Here is an 8,673-nt window from a genome sequence, read left to right as displayed (position 1 = left end):
TATATGGTTTTACTAATGAAGAAGCAAGTACATTATTATCAGGACCATCTCATTTTGATATTTCTGAAACTGTTAATTATGAATCCTCGTCTTGGACTGATCTTTTAAATTGTAATCGTAGAATTGTTAGTTTGGACATTAACACATCTATCTTGGCTGAATATTGTAAATGTGAGAGAATCTGTAGGGATCTTAGATTATTTAAGGAAACACAGGTATTTAAAGATGACAATGAGTTTTTGAATCTTAAATGCTCCTTTGATCTGATGTTGCTTATAATTGATAGAAGTAAGACTGTAGTGCATCAGAATAAAAAAATATTTGATGTAGAATTAAATAAATTAAAGGATAATGTTACAACTGAAGAATATGATAAACAGCATACTATGCTTGTTGACAAATAAAAAAAGGTAAACTTAAGAAATTCAGGGGCCCTTTTACTAAGCCACGTAGGCGCATACATGCGTCCCATGTGTATCAATTTTGAACAACCATGTGACCTGAGTGGTAATTTAAATTTTCACGCACGTCCACTAAACACACAAGAAACTTTCTGGCATGCGGCGCTAACTGGGCAGTAATCAGCATTGTACGTGTTTCGACCATTACCGCCCAGTTAACGCGTGAGACTTTACTACTAGGTCAAAGGGTGGCAGTAATGTCTCAGGCCCAAAATGGATGCGTGCCAATTTTTATTTTGCCGCACGTCCATTTTCAGCCAAAAACAAAGACCTTTTTTGCAGGCGTGCTGAAAAATGGACCTGCATTCGTCTAATGCATGCGTCTACACCAGCGTAGGTCATTTTTCGGCGCACCTTAGTAAAAGGACCCCTCAAACATGATGAACAAGATTATCTTAAAGGTAGGATTTATTCATGGATGTCTAAATCCCAGGACCTAATCCTATATAATAAAACTCACCCTCAATGTTCTGAGGACACTGACGTCACTGTCAGGTCCTCCGGGCACTTCCGGTTCGAAGCCTTCGTGGTGGTGAAGCCACCGAAAACACTGTGTTGGGGCCCCGCCCTCGCGTCAAACGTGATGACGTCGAGGGCGGAGCAATGTCAGCAGATTGAAGGTGGCGTGCCGAGGTCTGCAACAATGGCGGACGAACGCCGACGGGGTGAGTAGGGAGGGGGGAGGTCCGGAAGGAAACCGTGCTAGCGCCCGTTTCATTGCCGCAAGAAACGGGCATGTTTTACTAGTTAGTAATGAAATGCCCTCGGTTTTATCTAATGTGAGTGACCCTAGTATGAGCAGTATTTCATCTTCAGGAACGAACAATGTTAGTGATACTAGTTTACATTTTGTAAACACAAGTGAACAGAGGGACAGGGGTGGAAGAATCAGGGGAGCACAGAGATCCAGAGGCAGAGTAAGAACCTGGAACCCCAGGAACAGGTGTTGATTAACCTGTCCAATAGAGAATTAACAACGAGGTTCAATATTTATCTTTGGGATTATCTTTTGTTCCTTTTACTAAATTTGATATGTTACAATTTAGGATACATCTAGAGAGATTCTTTAGACTGCTATTGTTGAGGACATATTTTTTTTTGGTAAACCATTTTTTCCAGATAAAATAGTGTTAAGTCTACATTCAACGTGGATTTCACCTGGCATTATACCCCCGCCCCCCCAACTTGAGGTGTTTAAACAAAGTGTGTTGAATGAAGTTAAAATTTGGGCTGAACAAGTTAATTTTGGTTACAATAACTTGTCAAAACAACTCGTTATTAGGAAAGCAGACAAAGGGGGCGCTGTGGTACTGTTGAATGCAGATGATTATCATAATGAAGTTCAAAGGCTGATATTACCACTTATAAATTATTGTCTATGGATCCAACTAAGAGATTGCAGAAAATTATACAAAGATTGATCAGGGAAGGCTTGCAATTGGGCTTTCTTACAAATAGAGATTACAGTTATTTCAATAAATTGTATCCTGTTATACCTGTATTCTATATAATATCTACAATCCACAAAAGCCTTGTTAATCCACCAGGAAGGCTAATTACGTCACCTACTAATTCCCTGTTAGAGCCACTTGCTTGTTTTGTTGATGAGTTCTTAAAAGCAGAAGTTACTAAAATTAAATTGTATGTCAGAAATACAGATTACAGATGGTATGGTGTTAATGGCAACTTTTGATTTAACACCTTTATGTACTTCCAAGATGAAGCTTTAATCATTATTCAAGAAACTCTTGAGGAAAGAGAAAGACCTCATATGATTCCTACTGAGTTCCTTTTGAAACTTTCATGTTTGGCTATGAAGGAGAATTGTTTCACCAATAATAAGCTGTATTTACAAATGAGGGGCATAGCAATGGGTGCTACCTTCGCACCTTCAGTATCCAACTTATATATGTCAAAATTTGAAAAGGATTTGGTCTACTGTTTGCCTTTTTTTAGATCAAACACATGGATGCGATATATTGATATATTTGTTCTTTGGAAGGGTAGTAGTGAAAAACTGTTGATGTTTTCAAATTAGTTGAATACATGTGATCAGAATTTATCTTTCACAGTGACTATGGCAAAGGATGCCATTCATTTTTTGGACTTAAAGATTAAACAGAATATCACAGGCTTTAATACTTAGGTCTTTAGTAAGGTGACTGATTAGAATACTTTCTTGTCTTACGAAAGTAGTCATCCAAAATGTTTGAAGGACAGTCTTCCGCTATCTCAGTTTTTAAGAATTAGAAGGAATTGTTCTGACATTGTAGATTTTAAACAACAGGGCACTATGTTAAGTAAGAAATTACAAAAGAGAGGTTACCCTAAAACAGTGCTAAAACATTCATTTAAACGCGGAATTTTATAATACAGATTTTTTATTACAGCATAGTAAAGAGACGAAGAAAGATAAGGATAATATACAAACTTGTGTCATCAAATTTTCTTCTAGAGGTTTAGATGTAGCCAGGGCTTTTTTTGAGGGGGTACTTGGGGGTACTGAGTACCCGCACCATTTCCATTGTCTGCTAAAATTTACCCATGGACCCCAAGTTTTCATGAAAGAGCTCAGGCTCTACACACCAATTCTGCCTTGTCATAGATTCTGTGACTGGTTGCAGGGGGCCTGGCTATTGTGGGGTGGGTCCCTCAGTGATCACCCCAACCCTGAAGGGTGGCCAGGCATTTGAGTACCAGCACCTTTTCCATTGTCTGCTAAAATTGACCCATGGTCACCAAGTCTTAATGAAAGAGGTCATTACACCAATTCTGCCTTGTCATAGATTCTGTGACTGGTTGCAGGGGGTCTGGCTATTGTGGGGTGGGTCCTTCAGTGATCGCCCCACCCCTGAAAGGTGGCCTAGCATTTGAGTACCGTCACCTTTTTTGCTAGAAAAAATGCACTGGATGTAGCTAACATTATACATAAGAACTGGGGTATTGCTAAACTATATCCAGCATTTGAAGACGTTGAATTGAGAGTGGCCTATGCAAGAGAACATAATTTTAAAATATTGTTGTGTCCTGCCAATGTTAAAACTGTCAGCTTATTACAGAACAAAATAATGGGCCATTTCAAATGTATGCCATGTTGTATTTGTGATATCATCATGCAGATTAAAAAAATTCAAAAATCCAAATGATAGTAAGGTTTACCAGCTGATGCACTTCACTACCCGTAGAAGTGATTTTATTTATTTATTTATTTATTTATTTATTTGTGGCATTTATACCCCGCTCTTTCCCGCTCGATAGCAGGTTCAGTGCGGCTTACAAAGTATGGTACAGAGTATCGCATAGATAATACAAAGTATGGAACAAAGTATCTCAGAGATGACATAATTGCATAGAATAGGACATTAGTAATAGATGTGAGGAAAGGATTGGAGTATGGGTGATACTAGTATGGGTGATACTAGTGGTGTGGAATTAGGTTTGGGAGTTAGGACAGGTCATTTGGATAGGCTTGTTTGAACAGGTAAGTCTTCAGCAGTTTTCGGAAGGGTAGGTGTTCAGTGGTTTTTCGGATGTGTCGAGGTATGGCTTTCCAGAGTTGGCTGCCTATGACAGAGAAGTTGGATACGTAGTAGGTTTTGTATTTGAGGCCTTTGCAGCTAGGAAGATGAAAATTTAGATATGTTCGAGAAGATTTGGTCCAGTTCCTGGCTGGAAGATCGATCCATGTAGCTTGGAGATTCGCCATTGAGGATCTTGTGGATCATTGTGTGGGCTTTGAAGTTTATGCGTTCCTTGATAGTGTATGTAATCATTTGCCCTTGCATGAAATTGTATGTGGGCATGACAATTCGCTGTTTAAAAACAAGATTACGTGAGCATAAATCTAATATCAAATTGAAAAGATGTACAGCTCCCCTGGTCAATCACTGTATAGGGTATCAACATCAATTTAGTGATTTAAAATGTTTTGCAATCGACTGGGAACCAAAGTGGTCACGTGGTGGTGATCGACAATCAAGATTGCGGAGACATGAAGCAAGGCGGATCTTTACATCGAAATATTATAGCCCAATGAGTTGAGTCAAGAGACCGAATAGGCTACTTTTCTATAAATTTTCAATATGGCTGTTAGATCTCTCTGTTTACTAGACAGTATTTATTCTTGTTACCAAGATAGTATGCGGTATGATGCCCTTTATTCTTTTGTGTAAGTAGTTGTAATATCTTTATGTATAAAGTGGTGAGTCACTTAAGGTTTTATAAGTATATTCTGTTGTGTTAGTGACGTATTAAGATGGATCTTTAAAGCGCCAAAGCTCAGCGTCTGATATCAGTAGCGCCATTTTGGAGATGTTTCCAGGCCATACACGGGATCTTTCAGTAAGTGTTTTGCAGCTGTTTCATGTTCTTAACTTTTATATCTTTTTTGAGCTTAGACACTAATGAATAGTATTTTGGCTTTCAGATTAGATGCCTGTTCTGTATTTGACCCTGACGAAGCCTTATGAAATGGCGAAACGGGTCCCGTCGGATTTGCAGAAGTTCATTTTGAACTATATAATTGCGCCTCTTGTTTAGGCATGAGCAGGCGCTTTGAAAATACATCGAGTAATGTAATCTGTTATGAAAGCTCTACTTTGCGTTTAAAGTTCCATTCTTATAATACGTTTGGAATGAAGAGGATATTTTGAACTTTGATAATAACATTTTTGTTTTACAAGACTAGTTTTGACACTTTTGGACTATTTGCGAGACACCTCCTTTTTGTTGCTGTGTTCATTATTGGTTTCTCTTGCAAAGAGAATTGTGTCATAATGCTGGTAGAAGTTCACGCTATTCCACTCCTCCTTTCTTTCACAGTAGATTCAGCTCATAAGTTTCCCCATGGCATTTCACCCATTCAGAGAAAGTTAGATTAGTACAGACCATTGCAAAAGAAGTATTACAATTTGTAAGATAATCAGTACTTCTCTCTTGCAGAGCTGCCAAGTTACCCATTCCAGGAGGTAGTCTTTTTGGCTGGGCCTGGATTTCTGCCATCCTCATCCTGGTGCACTATCGGGCTTATTTTCGAAAGTGATCGCCGGCCATCTTCCAACATAAATCGGGAGATGGCCGGCGATCTCTCAAAAGCAGCGAAATCGGTATAATCGAAAGCTGTTTTTTTGACACCATCGTCGCTTTCCCGTCGCCGAGCCGGCAAAAGTTCAAGGGGGCATGTCAGCAGCGTAGCGAAGGCGGGACATAGGTGGGCATGGGCGTGGCTACCAGATGGCCAGCTTCAGTGCATAATGGAGAAACAAAAAGCGGCGTTAATCAGTATTTTGCCGAGTTTACTTGGTCCTTTAATTTTCACAATCAAGCCTCAAAACAGTGCCCCAACTCACCAGATGACCACCGAAGGGAATGGGGGATGACCTCCCCATACTCCCCCAGTGGTCACCAACCCCCTCCCACACTAAAAAAATAAAAATAAAAACCTTTTTTGCCAGCCTCAAATGTCATACCCAGCTCCCTGACAGCAGTATGCAGGTCCCTGGAACAGTTTTTGTTGGTTGCAGTGGACTTCAGGCAGGCGGACCAAGGCCAATCCCCCCTACCTGTTACACTTGTGGTGCTAAGTGTTGAGCCCTCCAACCCCCCCCCCAAAAAAAACCACTCTACCCACATGTAGGTGCCCCCCTTCACCCATAAGGGCTATGGTAGTGGTGTAGAGTTGTGGGGAGTGGGTTTTGGGGGGGATTTGAGGGGCTCAGCACCCAAGATAAGAGAGCTATGCACCTGGGAGGTATTTGTATATATTTTTTTAATTGTTAGAAGTGCCCCCTAGGGTGCCCGGTTGGTGTCCTGGCATGTGAGGGGGACCAGTGCACTACAAATGCTGGCTCCTCCCACGACCAAATGCCTTGGATTTCGCCGGGTTTGAGATGGCCGGCATCTTTTTCCGTTATCGCTGAAAAACAAAACCGGCCATCTCAAACCCGGCGAACTCTGGCATTTGGCCGTGCCAAACCGTATTATCGAAAGAAAAGATGGCTGGCCATCTTTTTCGATAATACGGTTCGGCCAGCTGTTTGCGGCAGCACCGCCAAAATAGATCGCCGACAATCTATTTCGCCGGCGCCGTTCAATTATTCCCCTCTATGGGACCTGAAGCACTGATTTCAATGGATAGAATCCTGGACTACAAATACCACACTGCTTTGGGATGTAAGTTTAAAACCAGGACTGGCCAAAAAGTCTCCCTCCTGGAATGGGTAACTTGGCAGCTCTGCTCTTGCTGAGACACTTTACAATTTGTGAGAAAATAATTCATCAATCCTTTTTCCATACAGTTGCCACCTCTGCTTTGTACCAAGCCAGGCTGCTCTTGAATTAACAATCTTCTGATTGGCTGGCCAAGGGCTTGATCGCTGAGTCACAGCTTCACATGTTTAGGGGCTCTTATAGCAGGCTCATCAGCTGTCCGAATAATGGACCAGCAGGGTTCAGTGCTGACTGGTTGCAACATATAAACTTAATGCAGGGTTCAATATTCAAAAGGTTTTATCCAGGCAGAAGAGGCTCCTACCTGGTTAAAGCCCGCTGAGTTGGCCATCTGGCAATATTGCCTGTGACTGCCCAGGGACAGTGCTGGAGCAGTTGGGGGAGGAGCCAGCACTTAACAGCAGTGGTATTTAGTCCACTAACCAGTTAAGTAAGTAGATGAAGTTAGGTCAACAAACATGTCCTAAGTTTATCCGCCAAGTTAACTGGGCATCAGTCTGAATATCCGCTGGTGCCCGATTAAGTTCCGGGTGGCCTCTGTAACTCGGATATTCAATGTCAATGCCCAGATATGGCCCAGCATTGAATATTATTATTATTAGCATTAGCATTTGTATAGCCAGGCTTATTAGAGCCTAAGGCTGTAAGAGGCTTTAAAATGCTGACCGCTGCAGTTGATTTTCTGGACCCTCTTCCTGGGATTTTGCTCTGGGCTTAGTTCCAGCCTAGCTGTTCCTGCTTTTTCCAGAGTTGCATCTCCTGCTTTCTGACCTTGGTTTAAGACTTGGCTCTACCGTTGACTGCTGAACTGACCTAGTGGCTAAGGCACTGCTGTGTGTGTTTGGGGAAGCTCTTTTGTTGGCCACCTACATCTCAACTGTACCTTAACACTCCGCAAAATACATTCTTTCTTGTGCAAGGTACCAATGTTCCATATGATACCTTCTGATCTATGAGACATTACCTCTCAGTGCATGAGTGACTTCTCTGTAAGACCTCCTGTGAATCAGTTACCACCTCTCCTGCATCAAATGACACCTCTATATGCAGAAGGTACTGTATAGTCCTCCCTATCCTAGGCCTGTAAGATGGCCCCGGCTAGACCTCAGATTTCCTAGTTTGCTGTCGTCAGCATAATTTTAGTTTCTCCCTGCAGCTGCATGTAAGCAAGAGTGCTTTGTCACATGCCAAGGAGAAACTCAGGAGGAACTGAGGTTATGCGGCCCATATATAGCAGATACAAATGGATATAACCTTGATGGTGATCAGAGACTGAGGACCCTGCAGACTCCAAGATGTTCCAATTGAAAAATGTGTTCAGAGAAGGAGGACCCCAGGTGTTTCATACTACTTATTTGTTAGCTGGCTTTCCACGCTGTGATTACACGTTACTGATAAGGAATTAGCCAATTGCCACAAAGTGTGCATGTGAACACAAGTAGGAGAGGATGATACAAAGGAGGAAATTGCCATTTTTGTATATTACTATATTGTGTGATGAAAGGAAACAGGAAGTTAGTTTAGGAGAAATCACATGATTTAGGAGAAACAAAACTTACAACAGTATATATGTGATGGCTAGGAAGGGTTTCGCTGAGCAGTTTTGTTATTCAGTCTGTGCTTCTGGCTACTGAGTGACAACCTGCTCCAGAGAGAACAATTATTTTGTATTGGCTTAGTGAGATACCAATAAAGATTTTTACTGGTTGCACCTATACCTAAGTCTGAATGTCTCTCTTATTCCAGCCTCTAGGGCTGAAGTGTCCTCTCCTCCCAGGGGGCAAGGGACTGAGGAGGACTTTATAGTACTTTATCCTATGTGAGCGGCCACCTGTCTATGAGATGCTATCTGTTCAGTGGCAGATACCATCTCTCAATGGCATAAGGCAGTGCTTCTCAACCCTCTCCTGGAGACAGACCTAACCAGCTGCATTTTCAGGATTACCACAATGAATATGCATGAACTTGATTTGCAAACGACAGT

Source organism: Microcaecilia unicolor, chromosome 10 (genome assembly GCF_901765095.1).
Source record: "Microcaecilia unicolor chromosome 10, aMicUni1.1, whole genome shotgun sequence".
Lineage (NCBI taxonomy): Eukaryota > Metazoa > Chordata > Amphibia > Gymnophiona > Siphonopidae > Microcaecilia > Microcaecilia unicolor.
Note: the sequence above shows the minus strand (reverse complement) of the source record.